The following is a 19737-nucleotide window of genomic DNA, read 5'->3' as shown; positions in this document are numbered from 1 at the left end:
TATTTATTACAGGGGTAGCTCATTGAACACGGGTTTCAACACATGGCACTAAGCAAAAGAGTACAAGTGTTAAACATTTCCCCATGGCATTGCCGTTCTGGGTCAACCGCGCACCTGCTCCCATGAGCAGAGTTTCCACGCATATGGATAAGAGAGGAAGGAGCATCCGTACCACCCGGAGTGAACCAGACCCTCACAGAGATATCCTGACACTGAATCAATCTCTACCAAGTTCTCTAAAACACTGAACGCCAACATGCGCCACGAATGACAAAATACACGCATCACACAATGTTAAACACTGTGGATATCACTCTCTAATCATTCATGCACACAGGCGTTCAAACATAGGTCATCGACATTTATTACTAAAAATCGAGTGCCTGGAGGCACCTGGGTGGTTCAGTCGGTTGGCCATCTGCCTTCAGCTCGGGTCATGGTCTCAGGTCGTGGGGTCGATCCCCATGTTGGGCTCCAGCCCCATGTTGGGCTCCCTGCTCAGCCGGGAGCCTGCTTCTCCCTCTCCCTCTGCCCCTCCCCACCCATCTCTCCTCTCTCTCTCTCAAATAAATAAAATCTAAAAAAAAAAAAAAAATCGGGTGCATGCACAACTATATGCTAATGTCCCTAAAGCAGAGTGAATGATGCATGAATTCTTTTTTTAAGATTTTACTTATTTTAGAGAGCAGGAGAGGGCAAGCAGGGAGAGGAACAGAAGGGGGAGGGAGAGGCGGGGGGGGGGAGACTCTCAGTGGGGCTCCGCCTCCTGACCCCGAGATCACGACCTCAGTCGAAACCAAGAGTCGGCCCCTCAACCCACAGAGGCACCCAGGCGCCCTGATGCATAAATTCTTAATCACAATTGGTTCATCCGTCACTAAATCAGGAGCAAATATGCCACACGGGGCTCCCCGGAAGGCATCCCGCAGACGCCCGATACTGAATGGCCCAGGCACCGAGCTCTGTTGGAGTTTCCACTTTCGGCACTGAGGAGAGGCGTGTCTGCACCACACGGTGCAAAACACACTCTTTGGCAGGGATGTCACCCTAAGGACGAAATCACCTATTTTGGACTGTTATTCCAACGGCGACATTTGTCCCTTGGTGACAGGCACCACCCACCAATGCCCAGTTTTCCCCTTTCTAGAATCAATCAGGTACCAAAGCTATTTTTAAAACAGTCTAGGCCGTTTTAAGAAAGGTGCACGCGGAGAAAGGTACACGCGCACCACGCATGGCCACACACAGCAGGTGCGTCCATGACTCGGAACCGCGCTGCCTCTGTGACACGCTGCGATTAGGGCTCCGTGGCACGTGCGCGTTCTCTGTAGCGACATATGCTGAAGCTCTGTGTTTCTGAGAGAGGTACACGAGTGACTCAGTTTGGTGATGCCTCTGCGGAACAGGGAGTTTAGGACAGCGTGAGGCATCTGCTGCTTTTCTGTGTCGTGTTGAAACTCTGTTTAGCCAAAGCCCGCGAGCGATGAATTCGGCATCCCGGGGTCTCCTCTACACACGGTGTTTAGTGACGTGTGGCGCATTTATTCACATTTTAGTCATCCACGGTGAAAGTCCGTGTTTCATAAAGCTCGGTGCATGATTGAGTCCTTATAAAAATGTCTCTGAAAGTGTGTCATTAGCGCAGCGTGGCGTGTGTTCTTTTTTTCTTTAGTGGTACCTGTTGCAAAATTGTACTTATCCAGGCTAGGTATGTGACAGATGGAGTGGCGTGATTTCTCTCTGAAACACAGTGTTTAGCACTGAGTGCTGCTTGTACATCTTTAGTGAGATGTTATGAAACTCTGAATATAAAAGGTAGTCAGTCACACAATTGATTTGTGTCATGGTTTCTCTGTGAAATATGCTTTTTTTAAAATCAAGTTTGTTGGGGCACCTGGGTGGCTCAGTTGGTTAAAATCAAGTTTTGTTTTTTTTTTTTTAAGATTTTACTTATTTATTTGTCAGAGAGAACGAGAGCACATGGAGAGGGAGTGGCAGGCAGAGGAAGAAGGAGGCTTCCCGCTGAGCAGGAAGCCAGATGCAGGACTTGATGCCAGGACCCTGGGATCATGACCTGAGTTGAAGGCAGACTCTTAACCTACTGAGCCACCCAGGCATCCCTGTGAAATATGTTTTAATCAATGTTTGGTGCATCTTAATAACATATGCGAAAACTCTGTGTTTACTATAACTAGGTGTTTGATTTGCTATCATGACCTGTTTCTGAAACTGTGTGTTTAGCAACGTGTGGGGTGTGACATTTGTATAAACTCTGTGTTGGACAGAGCTAGGGGCATGGTTGATTCATTGTAGCAGTGATGTCTCTGGGAAGTGATGCAATTATCACTGTGTAGCGCATACACTGTTTTTAATGGCATGTGTTGAAACTATTTTACTGAGCTATTTGCAGAAGTGAATATTCATACTGCTATATCTGTGACATGCTGTGTTTAGAAGTAAGGGGATCATGAAATTCATTCTTCTGTGATTCATCTATAAACACTGCATTGAGGGGCACCTGGGTGGCTCAGTGGGTTAAGCATCTGCCTTTGGCTCAGGTCATGATCCTGGGGTTCTGGGATCGAGCCCCAGGATGGGCTCCTGCTCAGTGGGGGGCTCTGCTTCCCCCCTCCCTCTCTTCTGATCCTCCCCCCCTGTTCATGTTCTCATGTGCTCTCTCTCAAATGAATAAATTAAAAATATTTTATTTTATTTTACTTTTAAAGATTTTATTTATTTATTTGACAGAGATCACAAGTAGACAGAGAGGCAGGCAGGGGGGGTGGGGAAGCAGGCTCCCCGCTGAGCAGAGAGCCTGATTCAGGGCTCGATCCCAGGATCCTGAGATCACGACCCGAGTAGAAGGCAGAGGCTTAACCAGCTGAGCCACCCAGGCGCCCCCCAAATATTTTAAAAACAAACAAACAAACAAACAAACAAACATTGCATTGAACAGAATTAGATGTACAAAAAAAGCTCAGAGTTACCTCTGAAAAATATTATCTTCAAAAGTGCATAGTTCAGGGGCACATGGGTAGCACAGTTGGTTGAGCATCTGACACTTGGTTTCGGCTCAGGTGGTGATCTCAGGTCACCAGATTGAGCCCTGCATGGGGCTCTGCACTCAGCATAGAGTTTGCTTGGGTTTCTCTCTCCCTCTTGCCCACCCCCCCCATGTGCTCTCTCTCTAAAATAAATGAATAAATCTTAAAAAAAAAAAAAGCCAAGCAGAGAGAGTCAATTATCATATGGTTTCGCTTAAGAAATAACATGGAGGACATGGGAGATGGAGAGGAGAAGGGAGTTGGGGGAAATTGGAGGGGGAGACGAACCATGAGACGAACCATGAGAGACTATGGACTCTGAAAAAGAATCTGAGGGTTTTGGAGGGACAGGGGGTGGGAGGTTGGGGGAGCCTGGTGGTGGGTATCATGGAGGGCACGTATTGCATGGAGCACTGGGTGTGCTGCATAAACAATGAATTCTAGAACACTGAAAAGAAATTTTAAAAATAAATAAATCATTTTAAAAAAGAAATGGATAGTTCATGTAATTCACTCATTGGTTATCCATGTTTTAAAACTCCGTAAAAAAGGGGCGCCTGGATGACTCAGTGGGTTAAGCCTCTGCCTTCGGCTCAGGTCATGATTTCAGGGTCCTTGGATCGAGCCCCGCATCAGGCTCTCTGCTTGGTGGGGAGCCTGCTTCCTACTCTCTCTCTGCCTGCCTCTCTGCCTACTTGTGATCTCTGTCTGTCAAATAAATAAATGAAATCTTTAAAAATGAATAAAACTCCGTAAAATAGAGCTAGGTGTGCACATGAGTAAGCATCTCACTATCGCTGTGAAGCACTGTGTATAAAAGGGGGCAATTCATCTATTCCATCCTTCGGTGAAAGATGTTTGAACTCTGTGTTTCACGGATCTAAGAAAGTACTATGAACAATTTCACAAGATCATCAGAAAGTACTATGAACAATTATACACCAACAAATTGGACGACCTACAAGAAATGGACATATCCATAGAAATGCATAACCTTTCTATTTCACGAAGAAATAGAAAATCTGAGATCTAGATGCATGCGTGAATAAGCGTGGTGTTACCTACTTGAAACACATTATTTAGAAGTGTGCGAATATGGGGGCGTCTGGGAGGCTCAGTCGGTTAAGCGTCTGCCTTCCGCTAAGGTCATGATCCCAGGGTCCTGGGATCACATCCCACATCGGGCTCCCTGTTCCGCAGGGAATCTGCCTCTCCCTCTGCCTGCTGCCCTCCCTGTTTGTGCTCTCTGTCAAAATAAATAAGTAAAATTTTAAAAAAAAGTTGTGATTTTGTACTTTATCCTTCTGTGACATGACTAAACCCTATTTGCAGGACTGATTTGTAACTGGCGGTACTGTTACTCAATGAAACTCTGTGTCCAGATGTGTGTGGGGATTTCCGTATGTTCCTCTGGCTATAGTTTTACACTCTGTGTCTGATGATGCTGAGCCTGTGTGTGAAGGCACGTACTGTCATCTCCGTGAAAAACTGTTTAAAAGCATGTGGTATGATAATTCATTCTTCCACGAAAATGTTTAAACAGTGTTTAGATTGCCAGATGCAACCCTGTTTAAGTGAGCTCGCTGCGTGAGTTAATGATATGATGTTTTCTATGTTAAGAACTGTTCAACTGGACATAGTTCGTGTGCTTCATGGGTTAGTCATATAGATTTGAACCCTGTTTCATCTATCTAGGTGTGTGAATGTTTGAACACAGTGTTATGTCTGTGAAATGCTATGTTTAGCACATTGTGATTCATGGAATTATATTCTTCTGTGATCTATAACTCAGCTTTCTGGGGTTTTTTGTTTGTTTGTTTGGTTGGTTTTTAAAGATTTTATTTATTTATTTGTCAGAGAGAAAGCACAAGCACGGGGAGCAGCCGGCAGAGGGAGAGGGAGGAGCAGACTCCCCCCTGAGCAGGAACCGGACTCGGGGCTGGAACCCAGGACCCTGGGATCATGACCTGAACTAAAGGTAGATGCTTAACTGACTGAACCACCCAGGCGCTCCCTTCACAAAGAAGAAAATTTTCAAATAAGTAATCCAAGTTCATACCTTAAGGAACAAGAAAAAAAGAGTAAGTTAAACCAAAGACTAGCAAAAGGAAGGAAATTGTAAAGATTAAACAAAATAAAATAGAGACTAAAAAAATAGAAAACATCAATGAGGCCAAATTCTTTGAGAAGAATCAATAAACTTAATAAACATTTAGCTAGAATCAGGAAAACTTCAAAAGACGAGACTTAAATTACTATGAAATGAAAGTGGGGACATCACTACCAATTTTACATAAATAAAAAGGATCATAAGAAAGTACTATGAACAATTATACACCAACAAACTGGACAACCTACAAGAAATGGACATATCCATAGAAATGCATAACCTTTCTTTTTCATGAAGAAATAGAAAAATCTGAGATCTATAACTATTAAAAATATTGATTCAGTAATCAAAAACCTTCCAACAAAGAAAAGCCCAGGACCAGATGGTTCACTGGTAAATTCTGCCAAACATTTATTTTCTTTAATTTAAATTCAATGAAGTAACATGTAGTGTATTATTAGTTTTAGAAGCAGAGTTCAATGATTCATCACTTGTATGTAACACCCAGTACCCCTTACATCATGTGCCCTCCTGATTAAGAGCTTCTTGTGTTTTATCTCTCTCTCTGGTTTTGTCTTGTTTTAGTTTTTCCTCCCTTGCCCTATGATCCTCTTTTTTGTTTCTTAAATTCCACATGTGAGTGAAATCATATGATAATTGTCTTTCTCTGATTGAGTTATTTCACTTAGCGTAGTACCCTCTAGTTCCATCCGCATCATTGCAAATGGCAAGATTTCATTTTTGATGGCTGTGTAATATTCCATTTTGTATATACACCACATCTTCTTTATCCATTCATCTGTTGATGGACATTGGAGCTCTTTCCATAGTTTGGCTATTGTGAACATTGCTGCTATAAACATTGGGGTGCAGGTGCCCCTTCAGATCACTACATTTGTATCTATGGGGTAAATACCCAGTAATGCAATTGCTGGGCTGTAGGGTAGCTCTATTTTCAACTGTAGGAGGAACCTCCATACCGTTTTCCAAAGTAGCTGTACCAGCTTGCATTCCCACCAACAGTGTAAGAGGGTTTCCCTTTCTCCACATCCTTGCCAACATCTGTCATTTTCTGACTTGTTAATTTTAGCCATTCTGACTCATGTGAGGTGGTATTTCATTGTGGTTTTGATTTGTATTTCCCTGATGCTAAGTGATGTTGAGCATTTTTTCATGTGTCTGTTGACCATTTGTATGTCTTCTTTGGAGAAATGTCTATTCATGTCTTCTGCCCATTTCTTGAGTGAATTATTTGTTCTTTGGGTGTTGTGTTTGATAAATTTCTTTATAGATTTTGGATATTAGACCTTAATCTGATAAGACATTTACAAATATCTTCTTCCATTCTGTAGGTTGTCTTTTGGTTTCATCAGCTGCTTACTTTGCTGTGCAAAAGCTTTTTATCTTGATGAAGTCCCAATAATTCATTTTTGCCTTTCTTTCCCTTGTCATTGGAGACATGTCTAGCAAGAAGTTGCACAGCCAAGGTCAAAGAGGTTGCTGCTGTGTTCTCCTCTAGGATTTTGATGGATTCCTGCTCACATTTAGGTCTTTCCTCCATTTCGAGTCTATTTTTGTGTGTGGTGTAAGGAAATGGTCCAGTTTCATTCTTCTGCATGTGGATGTCCAATTTTCCCAACACCATTTGTTGAAGAGACCATCTTTTTTCCATTGGATAGTCTTTCCTGCTTTGTTGAAGATTAGTTGACTAGAGTTAAGGGTCCATTTCCGAGTTCTCTATTCTGTTCCATTGATCTCTGTGTCTGTTTTTGTGCCAGTACCATACTGTCTTGATGATTACAGCTTTGTAATAGAGCTTGAAGTCTGGAACTGTGATGCCACCAGCATTAGTTTTCTTTTTCAACATTCCTTTGGCTATTCAGGGTCTTTTCTGGTTCCATACAAATTTGGGGATTATTTGTTCCAGCTCTTTAAAAAATGTTGCTGGTGTTTTGGTAGGGATTACATGGAGTGTATAGATTGCTCTAGGTACAATAGACATTTTAACAATATTTGTTCTTCCCATCCATGAATTCTGCCAAACATTTAAATAAGAATTAATAGCAATCCTCAAACTCTTCCAAAAACTGAAGAGGAGGGAATACTCCCTAACTCATTTATGAGGCCAGCATTATTCTGATACCAATGACAGAGAAAGAAACTATGAAAATGAAACTACAGACAAATATCCTTGAATAATACCCTTATCAACAAAATACTAGTGAATGGAATCCAGCAGAATATTAAAAGGATGATACATCATGACCAAATGGGGTTTATTTCTGGAATGCAAGGAAAATTCAACATATAGAAATCAATCGGTGTAATACATCACATTAATGGAATGAAGGAAAAAAAAACACATGACCATCAATTTAAGGGAGAAAATGTATTTGACAAGGTTCAACACCCATTCGTGATAAAAATACTCAACATACTAGAAATAGAAGGATAATTTCTCAAGTAACTAATGCCATATGGGGAAAACTTGAAAATCTTTTACCCAAGGTCAGGAAAAAGAAAAGGATGCCTAATTTCACCACTTCTATTTGAGACAGTATCAGAAATGCTAGCCAGAGTTATTAGGTAATTTTAAAAAATGGAAAGCATCCAAATTGGAAAGGAGGAAATATAATGATTTCTCTTCTCAGATGATATGGTCTTATATATTAAGAAAAACAACAAGCTGACTTTATAAAGACTGGGAAAAAAAAAAAGACGCTGCTAGAATTAATACACAAAGTCAACAAAATTGAGGACACAAAATAACACAATAAATCAGTTGCATTTCAGCACACTGACAGTGAACAAACTTAAATGGGAATCAAGAAAACAATTCTGGGGCACCTGGGTGCTCAGTCATTAAGCATCTGCCTTTGGCTCAGGTCATGATCCCAGGGTCCTGGGATCAAGCCCCACATAGGGCTCCCTGTTTGGTGGGAAACCTGCTTCTCCCTCTCCCACTCTCCCTGCTTGTGCACCCACTCTCTCTCTCTCTTTCTCTCTCGCTGTCTCTCTCTGTCAAATAAATAAATAAAATATTTTTTAAAAAAATTTCACTTACAATAGCATAAAGAAGAATAACATACTTAGGAGTAAATGTAACAAAAGAAGAAAAAGAGTTGTATAGTGAAAGCTACAAAAAAACTGCTATAAGTTATCAGAGAAGACAAAAACAAATGGAAAGACATCTTATGTTCACGGATTGGAAGAGTTAATATAAAGATGTTGATACTACCTAAAACAATCCAAAGATTCAATGCAATCACTATCAAAGTCTGAATGATATCTTTTGTGAAAATATAAAAAGACATCCTAAAATTTATATGGGAATCTCAAGGAACCCAAAATAAGCAAAATAATATTGAGAGAAAAGAACAAAGTTGGAGACTCACACTTCTTTATTTCAAAACTTATTTTAAAGCTACAGGAACTAAATAGCATGACAATGTATAAAGACATATACACAAATAGAATAGAAATCTCAGAAACAAACTTTCATATATATAGTCAAACTGGTTTTCGACAAGGGTGCCAGGACAAGCCAATGGGGAATGAACAATGTTTTCAACAAATGGTGGTGGAACAACTGCATATCCACATGCACAAGAATGAAATTGAATATTTGTACCCTATAGAAAATTTAACTCAAGATGGGCCAAAAACCTAAATGTAATAACAAAATCATAAAACTCTCAGAAGAAAATATAAAGGGAAAGCTTCACAACTTTGGATTTGGCAATGGTTTATTGGATTTAATACCCAAAGCACAAGCAACAAAAGAAAAAAATATTTGATTTCATCAAAATGTAAAGTTTTTGTCCATCAAAGGATACCATCAACAGAGTGAAAAATCAACCCACAAAATGGGGAAAAATATTTGCAAATCATGTATCTGATAAGAGGCCAACATCCGGAATATATAAGAACTACTAAAATTCAACAACAAACAAAATTTTAAAATGAGCAAAAATTTTGAATAGATATTTCTCCAAAGAAGATGTACAAATAGCCAATAAGCATGTGAAGAGATACTCAACTTCACTAATGATTAGGGAAATGCAAACCCAAACCACTTTGTATCCACTAGGATGGCTAACAAAACAAAACAAAAACAAAAACAAAGAAATGAAAAGCCACTCCATGCTCATGGACTAGGAGAACAAATTTGTTAAAATGTCTATACTACCCAAAGCAATCTACCCACTTAATGTAATCCCTATAAAAATACCAACAGCATTCTTCACAGACCTGGAGCAAACAATCCTCAAATTTGTATGGAACCACAAAAGACCCCAAACAGCCAAAGCAATCTTGAAAAAGAGAAACAAAACTGGAGGTATCACAATTCCAAACTTCAAGTTATACTACAAAGCTGTAGTAATCAAAATAGCATAGTACTGGCACAAAAATATACACATATGTCAATGGAACAGAAGAGAAAGCCCAGAAATAAAACTAATTATATAATAATTATGTAAAAATTGTATAAAAATAATTATGTGGTCAATTAATCTCTGACAAAGGAGGAAAGAGTATGCAATGAGAAAAAGATGGTCTCTTCAACAAATGGTGTTGGGAAAACTGGACAGGTACAAGCAAAAGAGTGAAACTGGACCACTTTCTTACAGCATTCACAAAAATAAATTTGAAATAGATTAAAGACCTTAATGTGGGACCTGAAATCATAAAAGTCCTAGAAGAGAGCACAGGCAGTAATTTCTCTGATGGAGACCCTAGCAAATAAAATAAAATAAAAACAAAGCAAAGTAAAAATAAACTATAGGACTACATCAAAATAATAATCTTCTGCACAACGGAGGAAATAATCAAACAAATCTTAATAGCAATCTACTTTTGCAAATGACATATCCAATATAGTGTTAGTATCCAAAATATATAAAGAACTGATACAACTGAATACCCCAAAAATAAATAATCCAATTAAAAATGGGCAGAAGACATGAACAGACATATCTCCAAAGAAGACATCCAGATGGCCAACAGACACATGAAAAGATGCTCAACATCACTCATCATCAGGGAAATGCAAATCAAAGCTACAATGAGATGCCACCTGTCACAATGGCTGAAATCAACAACACAAGAAACAACAAAGGTTGGCAAAGATATGGGGAAAAAGGAACCCTCTTGCACTGCTGGAGGGAATGCAAACTGGTGCAGCCACTGTGGAAAAGTGTATGGAAGTTCCTCAAAAAGTTAGCAATAGAACTACCCTATGATCCATTAATCACACTACTGGGTATTGATCCCCCAAAATACAAAAACACTAATTCAAAGGGATACATGCACCCCTATGTTTATTGCAACATTATTTACAATAATCAAATTATGCAAGCATCTCAAGTATCCATCAACGGTGGAATGGATAGAGGAGAGGTCGTGTATACATACAATGGAATGTTACTTGGCCATAAAAAATAGCAAAATCTTGACATCTGCAGCAACATGAATGGAGCTAGAAAGTAGTATGCTAAGCAAAATAAATCAGTCAGAGAAAGACAAATACCATATGATCTCACTCATCTGTGGAACTTAAGAAACAAAACAAAGGAGGAAAAGGGAAAAGAAGAGACAAACCATAGCATAGACTCTTAACCATAGAGAACAAACTGATGGCTACTAGAGGGGAGGTGGGTGGGGGGCTGGGGGGAAATAGGTGATGGGGAGTAAGGAATGCACCTGTGGCAATGAGCACTGGCTGATGTATGGATGTGTTGAATACCTATATTGTCCACCTGAAACTAATAAAATACTGGGTATTAACTATCCTGGAATTAAAATAAAACTAAAAATAAAGGGACACCTGGGTGCCTCATTGGGTTGAAGCCTCTGCCTTCGGCTCGGGTCATGGTCTCAGGGTCCTGGGATTGAGCCCTGCATTGGGCTCTCTGCTCAGTGGGGAGCCTGCTTCCTCCTCTTTCTCTGACTGCCTCTGTCTACTTGTCATCTCTGTCTATCAAATAAATAAAATCTTTTAAAAAAACTAAAAATAAAAACTTTAAAAAAATAACAAGGGTTGGAAAAATTAAAACCCTTATGCGTTGCTGCTGGAGTGTAAAATAGTGTACCTGATGTGGAAAATAGTATCACAATTCTTTGAAAATTTAAACATAAGATTACCATAGGATCAGCTGTTCCATCTCTAAGTATGTATCCCCAAGAATTGACCGCAGGAGCTTGAATAGTAATTTGTGGGCTAGCTCTCCTAACAACATTATTCACAATAGCCAAGATGTGCAAACAACCCAAATGTCTATCAACAAATGAAGGGATAAGCAACATGAGGTATAGATCCACAATGGAATATTAATCAGGAAAGAAATTTTCATGCATGCTATAATATGAACGAATGTTCATATTATCAACGAATGTTGAAGACATTATGAAGACATTATGCTAAGTGTGATAAGATCAATATTGTATGACTCCACTTATATGAGGTAAATAAAATAGACAAGTTCATAGAGACGGAAAATGCAAGGGACTGGGGGAAGGTGGGATAGGAAGTTATTATTTACAGAGTGCAGAGTTTTAGGTTGGGATGATGGAACATTCTGGAGATGGGTAGTGATGGTGGTGTACAACAGTGTGAATGCACTTAATGCCATTGAAATGTATAATAAACAAGAGTTAGAATGTAAAATTTTATGTTATGTATATTTTACCACAAGATAAAAGAAAATCGCCTAAGAGGACATGAACGCATTTCTGCAAAGAAGACATCCAGATGACCAAAGACACATGAAAAAGTGCTCCACATCACTCGGTATCAAGGAAATACAAGTCAAAACCACAATGAGATACCACCTCACACCTGTCAGAATGGCTAAAATTAACAAGTCAGGAAAGGACAGATGCTGGTGAGGATTCAGAGAAAGGGGAACCCTCCTACACTGTTGGTGGGAATGCAAGCTGGTGCAAGCACTCTGGAAAACAGCATGGAGTTTCCTCAGAAAGTTGAAAATAGAATTACCCTATGACCCAGCAATTGTACTACTGGGTATTTGCCCTAAAGATACAAATATAGTGATCTGAAGGGGCACGCGCACCCAAATGTTTATAGCAGCAATGTCCACAATAGCCAAACTATGTAAAGAACCTAGATGTCCATCAACAGATGAATGGATAAAGAAGATGTGGTATATATATACAATGGAATACTATGCAGCCATCAAAAGAAATGAAATCTTGCCATTTGTGACGACATGGATGGAACTAGAGGGAATTATGCTTAGTGAAATAAGTCAATCAGAGAAAGACAACTATCATATGATCTCCCTGATATGAGGAAGTCGAGAAGCAACATGGGGGGTTTGAGGGGTAGGAAAATAATAAATGAAACAAGATGGGATCAGGAGGGAGACAAACCATAAGAGACTCTTAATCTCACAAAACAAACTGAGGGTTGCAGGGATGGGGGGTAGGGAGAGGGTGGTTGGGTTATGGACATTGGGGAAGGTATGTGCTATGGTGAGTGCTGTGAAGTGTGTAAACCTGGCGATTCATAGACCTGTACCCCTGGGGCCAATAATACACTCATCATATGTTAATTAAAAAAAAAAAGAAGAAGGGGCGCCTGAGTGGCTCAGTGGGTTAAAGCCTCTGCTTTCGGCTCAGGTCATGATCCCAGGGTCCTGGGATCGAGCCCCACATCAGGTTCTCTGCTCAGCGGGGAGCCTGCCTCCTCCTCTCTCTCTCTGCCTGCCTCTCTGACTACTTGTGATCTCTGTCTATCAAATAAATAAATTTTTTAAAAAATCTTAAAAAAAAAAGAAAATTGCCTAGAAGTCAGAGAGAATAGCAAGATTCTGTGGCATGTGAGCCTCAAATAGTTTCTTCTCCTTCACTCTTGTATTTCACCTTGATCAAACTTCCAGTTCTGTGGCCGAGAACGTAGGTCTTGCTCTCTCCTCAGCTTCCAACCCCAGGAGGGTTGGGCCACAAGCATTACTCATCTAACTTCAGACTGACGTGGCTAAATTCCTGACGACCCAGAAGTCAGGGGCTCTTTTCCACCCAGTCCTCGCCAATAGGATGAAGGCTCTAATGCAAGCCAAGAGAGCTAGGGTCCAGATCACCTCTGTCCAGCTTGCTTATAGGGCAAAGGTTCCATACTGAGAGAGGCAAGCAGACAACACAATAACCTACCATCTACCCAAAATCCAGAGTAGAAATTCAGAGACCTTCTTTTTTTTTTTTTTTAAGATTTTTAATTTGTTTATTCTAGAAAGAGAGAGAGCAAATATGGGGGAGGGGCAGATGAAGGGGGAGAAGCGAACCAATGGAACAGAGTAGAGAGCCCAGATATGGACCCTCAACTCTGTGGTCAAATAATCTTCAACAAAGCAGAAAGAAATATCAAGTGGAAAAAAGACAGTCTCTCCAGTAAATGGTGCTGGGAAAATTGGACAGCTATGTATAGAAGAATGAAACTTGACCATTCTCTTACACCATACACAAAGATAAACTCAAAATGGATGGAAGACCTCAATATGAGGCAGGAATCAATCAAAATCCTAGAGGAGAACATAGGCAGTAACTTTTTCGACATCGGCCACAGCAACTTCTTTCAAGACATGTCTCCAAGGGCAAAGGAAACAAAAGTGAAAATGAACTTTTGGACTTCATCAAGATCAAAAGCTTCTGCACAGCAAAAGAAACAGTCAATGAAACAAAGAGGGAACCCACAGAATGGGAGACGATATTCGCAAATGACACTGCAGACAAAGGACTGACATCCAAGATCTATAAAGAACTCCTCAAATTCAACACCCAAAAAACAGATAATCATGTCAAAAAGTGGAGAGGAGACATGAACAGACACTTCTCCAAAGAAGACATACAAATGGCTAACAGACACATGAAAAAATGTTCATCATCATTAGCCATCAGGGAAATTCAAATCAAAACCACATTGAGATACCACCTTACATCAGTTGGAATGGCCAAAATTAACAGGACAGGAAACAACCAGTGTTGGAGAGGATGTGGAGAAAGGGGAGCCCTCTTACACTGTTGGTAGGAATGCAAGCTGGTACAGCCACTTTGGAAAACAGTGTGGAGATTCCTCAAAAAATTGAAAATAGGGCTATCCTATGACCCTGCAATTGCACTACTGGGTATTTACCCCCAAGATACAGATGTAGTGAAAAGAAGGGCCATCTGTACCCCAATGTTCATAGCAGCAATGGCCACAATCGCCAAACCGTGGAAAGAGCCAAGATGCCCTTCAGCAGATGAATGGATAAAGAAGATATGGTCTATATATACGATGGAATATTATGCCTCCATCAGAAAGGATGAATACCCAAGTTCTGTATCAACATGGATGGGACTGGAGGAGATTATGCTGAGTGAAATAAGTCAAGAAGAGAGAGTCGATTATCATATGGTTTCATTTATTTGTGGAATGTAAGGAATAACATGGAGGACATTAGGAGAAGGAAAGGAAAAAAGAGTTGGGGTAAAATTGAAGGGGGAGATGAACCATGGGAGACTGTGGACTCTGAGAAACTAACTGAGGGTTTTGGAGCAGAAGGGGTCAGGGGATGGGTGGACCTGGTGGTGGGTATTAAGGAGGGCATGTATTGCATGGAGCATTGGGTGTGGTGCATAAACAACGAATCTTAGAACACTGAAAAAATAAAATTAAATTAAAAAAAAAAGATTGCCATGACCAAGGGGGGGGAATATTTATTTATTTATTCAAGAAAGAGAGAGAGTGCAAATGGGGGAGGGGCAGAGGGAGAGGGAGAAGCAGACTCCCCATTGAGCAGGGAGCCCCACGTGGAGCTGGATCCCAGGACCCTGGGATCATGGCTGGAGCCAAAGGCAGATGCTTAATTGACTGAGCCACTCAGGTGCTCCTAATTTTTAAAATTTATTTTAATTTAATTTTTAAAAAAAATTTATTTACTTGTCAGAGAGAGAGAGAGAAAAAGAGAGAGAGCACAAGAAGGGGGAGTGGCAGGCAGAAGGAGAAACAGACTCCCTGTTGAGCAAAGTGTTGGATTTGGGACTTAGTCCCAGGACCCCAGGATCATGACCGGAGCCAAACGCAGACGCTTGATCAACCGACCACCTAGATGTCCCTAATGCAGAGACCTTACCCAAGGGAAGAGGCAGATCATAAGAAAAGAGAGTTCCAAAGCTAACCCCTAGAGGAACTGACTTTATTTGAAATAGAGTATAGGAGAGCATAATCATAAAACACTCTCAGAAACAATAGCCCCTCTTCATTTAGGGTGACAAACTAGACCACAGGTCAGGTCAGGTCTCTCTGGTCAACCAGAGAGAACAATGTAAAGAAACAACTATGAAGAGCCCTCCTGGGGACAGAACAAGCCGTAGAGACCAACCTCAGACATTACCCCACCAGAATTTTATTGGCTCGGACTGCTGAGCAATTTGTGTGCCAAGACATTTTCAAAAACACTGGAGCAATCACCTGATAATTAGTGCAGCCCAAGGGCTGGGTATAATACAAAATGAGTCACATAGTTAAACAGAAAGATCAAGGGCATAGATAATGGACAAGAGCACTGCCATTCCAGGGTGACTGTACACACCCTCGGGACTGAGCCCTCTGAGGAGTGATGCCAAATGCTATGCACTGCGGGGGGCAGGATGGAGGGAGTAGACTTAACTAAAATAGACCAGCCAAATCACAAAACAAATAAAGAAGCAAAAACTAAAAACAAGCCCCAGAGAAGAGGGAAGGTAATCGGCATGCAGAATTAATACAATGCATTACCTTAAATGTCCAATTTCCATTAAATTTGTTTTATTAACAAGACATGCATGCCTGGGTGGCTCAGTGGGTTAAAGCCTCTGCTTTTGGTTCAGGTCATGGTCCCACGGTCCTGGGATCGAGCCCCGCATCGGTCTCTCTGCTCGGCTGGGAGCCTGCTTCCTCCTCTCTCTCTCTGCCTGCCTTTCTGCCTACTTGTGATCTCTGTCAAATAAATAAATAAAATCTTAAAAAAAAAAACCAGACATGCAAACAAATAAGAAAGTGACATCCTTACACAGAAAGAAGGCAGGCAATCATTTGGTCTGTGAAAGGTACCAGATATCACAGTTAGCAAACAAGACCTCCAAGTACACATTACAAATATTTTTAATGGAAACCATGCTTAAAAAAGTAAAGGGAGGGGGAGCCTGGGTGGCTCAGTGGGTTAAGCCTCTGCCTTCAGCTCAGGTCATGATCCCAGGGTTGTGGGATCGAGCCCCGCATCAGGCTCTCTGCTCAGCGGGGATCCTGCTTCCCCCTCTCTCTTTCTGCCTGCCTCTCTGCCTACTTGTGATCTCTGTCTGTCAAATAAATAAATAAAATCTTATTTAAAAAAAAAGAAGGAAAGGGAGGATCAGCTTCTGGCATGACGGAATGAGGAGCCCCACTGACCCACTCCCCACTGAAGTTGGTGAAGTTATTAACAATTAGAAATCCACAATCCAAAGCCTTTGAAAATAATCCTAAGGGTGAACAGCAAATGAGGAAATACATATTCAGGAAAATCTATGAACCTATGGTAAGAAATATGATATTGTGGTGTTTGAACCAAGACCACACCTTTTCTTTCCTTTCTAGCTCAGACTCTATTCAAGACAGATGGAGTGAAGAATACAGGGCTCTTTCCCCTAAACCAAGAATATAGGGTCTCTCTAAACTTAACTCCCAGCTAGACGGCCCTCTTTCCAAGAGGGGCAAGACTTCATTTTTTCACATCCTGCCCCCAGCTACCTGTTTCTGACACTAAGTCTCATGTGAATGTAGTCGAGTTGGAAGATCCTTTCTTCTGCCCACATTCCACCCGTGGAATGGAGGCTCTCTCTTGGGCAAAGTATGCTGAAAATAAGGGAACCCTAGACACCCTATTCTCAGCTCATGAAGCAGTGGTTCCTCTTGAGGAGAGGGAAGTTAAAAGGACTTAATTTCTTGCCCTCCCAAACAGCTGCTCGCATGGGAATGTCTCTCAGAGAGAGAAGTACCATAGTGCCTACCCTTACTTCCAGAGCCCTAGTCAACAGATTTGGGAGGGCAGATCGTAAAACTGATAGCTTCGCTTCTACTCTCAAATGAGCTTGAGACAGGGAAATTAAAGGGACCTTATAAAAGATGACTTCTGTTGTTGTTGTTCCTTTTCCTTGCTTCCATTCTTGCTAGGGCAGACCCCTCTGTCTTACACATGCCTTATAGAACAGATAACGTATGTCCTCCTTGTAAATTTCAATGAATTAATGATTTCTTTGGAGTATTCCAGAACAAGAGATAACATCTAAAGAGTGATGAATGGGTTCCTCATGAATTTTTTTTTATATATTTTATTTATTTATTTTTTTAAGATCCCATTTATCTATTTGACAGACAGAGATCACAAGTAGGCAGAGAGTCAGAGAGAGGGGGAAGCAGGCTCTCCGCCGAGCAGAGAGCCTGATGTGGGGCTCGATCTCAGGACCCTGGGATCATGACCTGAGCCGAAGGCAGAGGCCTTAACCCACTGAGCCACCCAGGCGCCCCTCCTCATGAATTTTTTTAAAAAGATTTTATTTATTTATTTGACAGAGAGAGAGAGATCACAAGTAAGCAGAGAGGCAGGCAGAGAGAGAGGGAAGAAGCAGGCTCCCCGTGAGCAGAGAGCCCGATGTGGGACTCGATCCCAGGACCCTGAGATCATGACCTGAGCCGAAGGCAGTGGCTTAACCCACTGAGCCATCCAGGTGCCCCTCATGAATGTTTTCTAAGACCACTGATTCAACAAAACCCCTGGTTCCAGGATATAAGTGATGTATGGAGAATACCTAAACACTCATCTTTGTTCTTAAATGCCTGAGAAGACACATGTACTAGACCACAATCCTCAAAAAATAATAAGACAAAACAAAAAAATAAAAGCCAGACTCCAAGCAAAAACAAGACTCATCCTTCTTTCCTTTCCAAGTCTCCCAGACGTTCTGTCTGTGTTTGCACTCTCTCTATGCCTTCAATAAACTGTGTTCTCACTTCTCAGCTCAAATTTGATTTCTGTCCTGTGTGAAGCCAAGGATCCTCTGGGCTAGTCCTGTGGGACCCCCTTTGGGTCCTTGAACCCAGCCAGCTTGCATCAAATTGCCTTCATTTGCAACAAAGCATGGAGAAGTTCAAGCCTAAGCATGCTCTTAAGAACAGTGGAAGTTGTGGGGGAAGACAGTTGGGTGGAGGTTCATGAATTCAATGAAGATTCAGGCTAAACTGAAGGCTGGGTGGTTTGCAAGCAAGAACTGGGGAATGGTACATGTAGGAGGACCTCTCCCAAGGTCAGAACAAATATCAAACACTGACATAGGAAACTATTTCAGTGGAGCTCAAATTTGATTGGGTTAGTTTGTAGAACAATGTATGCCCCAAGATAGTGTTGGAAACAATAGAGCAATGAGCTAATAATAATAATAATAATAATAGTAAATTTAACAGCTGGATGTTAATTTAACACATTTAACAGATGGATTGGGAAAAGAGGAGAAGAGAGCCCTACCCATACCATCGTCGTCCCAGGGTGATTGTGGACCCATACGAAGCTGCATCTTTCTGAGGAGCAAGGGAAGAAGCTTAACACTGGGTGTATAGTGGAGAGACACTACACTTTTGTAAAGTAATCCAGCTAGTGACTAAAAAATAAAGAAGCAATGATAAGAACAAGCCTCAGAAGAGGGGAGAGTTGTACCTGGTATTGTTCCAATAGATTATCTAGAATTTCTAGCTTCCAACAAAAAAATTATGAGCCAAGGGAACAAGAGAGTATGACCCATGCAGCAGAAAAAGAAGGCAAGAAAAACTGCCTTTGAGAGTGACAAGATGCTGGATTTAACAGAAAAAAACTTCAAAGGGATCATTATAGATATGTTCATAGGGCTGTGGTGGCCACAGCTCAGTCCCCAACAGGCAGCTCTTTGTCAGTGCCCAGGAGCTACATACCCTCAAGGTGACTAGCCAGGAGACAGTCATCCAGATCAAGGCTCATGTAGCCTCGCTGAAGGACATGGCTCCAGAAGATCAAATCATACCCCCGGCAGGCATGCTCCTAGAGGACAAGGCTACCATAAGTCAGTGTGGAGTAGAGGTTCTGACCACCCTGGAAGTAGCCAGCTGCGGGCTTGGAGGTGAAGTCCATAGTTCCCTAGCTGATGCTGGGAAAATAAGAGGGCAGACTCCCAAAGTAGCTAAACAGGAGAAAATGAAGACAGGCTAAGCCATGTAGTGGATTAGTGCTTTGTCAATGTTGTGCCCACCTTTGGGAAGAAGAAGGGCCCCAATGCCATATCTGAAGTCCACTATAATCTTGGCTTTCCCCAATAAAGCCACTTAGTTCAGTCAAAAAAAAAAGTGTCCATAGAATTAAAAAAATTAATGATTAAGGAAGTAAAGGAAGGTATGATGACAATGTCGTATCAAATAAAAAATATCAGTGAAGAGAGAAATTTCAAACAAATTCTTGCTCTCAATAATTTCTTTTTTTAGTGATTTCCCCTAGTTTTATTGGGATATAATTGATAAGTTTAAGGTATACAACAGAATGGCCT

At 41.1% G+C, this 19737-nt stretch overlaps 1 pseudogene across 1 annotated transcript; it reads left to right on the top strand.

The window, feature by feature from the left end:
- The first annotated feature begins 11458 nt into the window (after window positions 1-11458).
- LOC308357113 (ubiquitin-like protein FUBI) lies at window positions 11459-19513 on the top strand (annotated as a pseudogene). Its single transcript has 2 exons — window positions 11459-11463; window positions 19100-19513. The product of its transcript is annotated as a ubiquitin-like protein FUBI (transcript).
- The last annotated feature ends 224 nt before the right edge of the window (window positions 19514-19737 follow it).

This window comes from Martes martes (genome assembly GCF_963455335.1).
Source record: "Martes martes genome assembly, chromosome: 16".
In the NCBI taxonomy this organism is placed as follows: domain Eukaryota; kingdom Metazoa; phylum Chordata; class Mammalia; order Carnivora; family Mustelidae; genus Martes; species Martes martes.
Note: the sequence above shows the minus strand (reverse complement) of the source record. Positions and strands in the feature narration are given on the sequence as shown.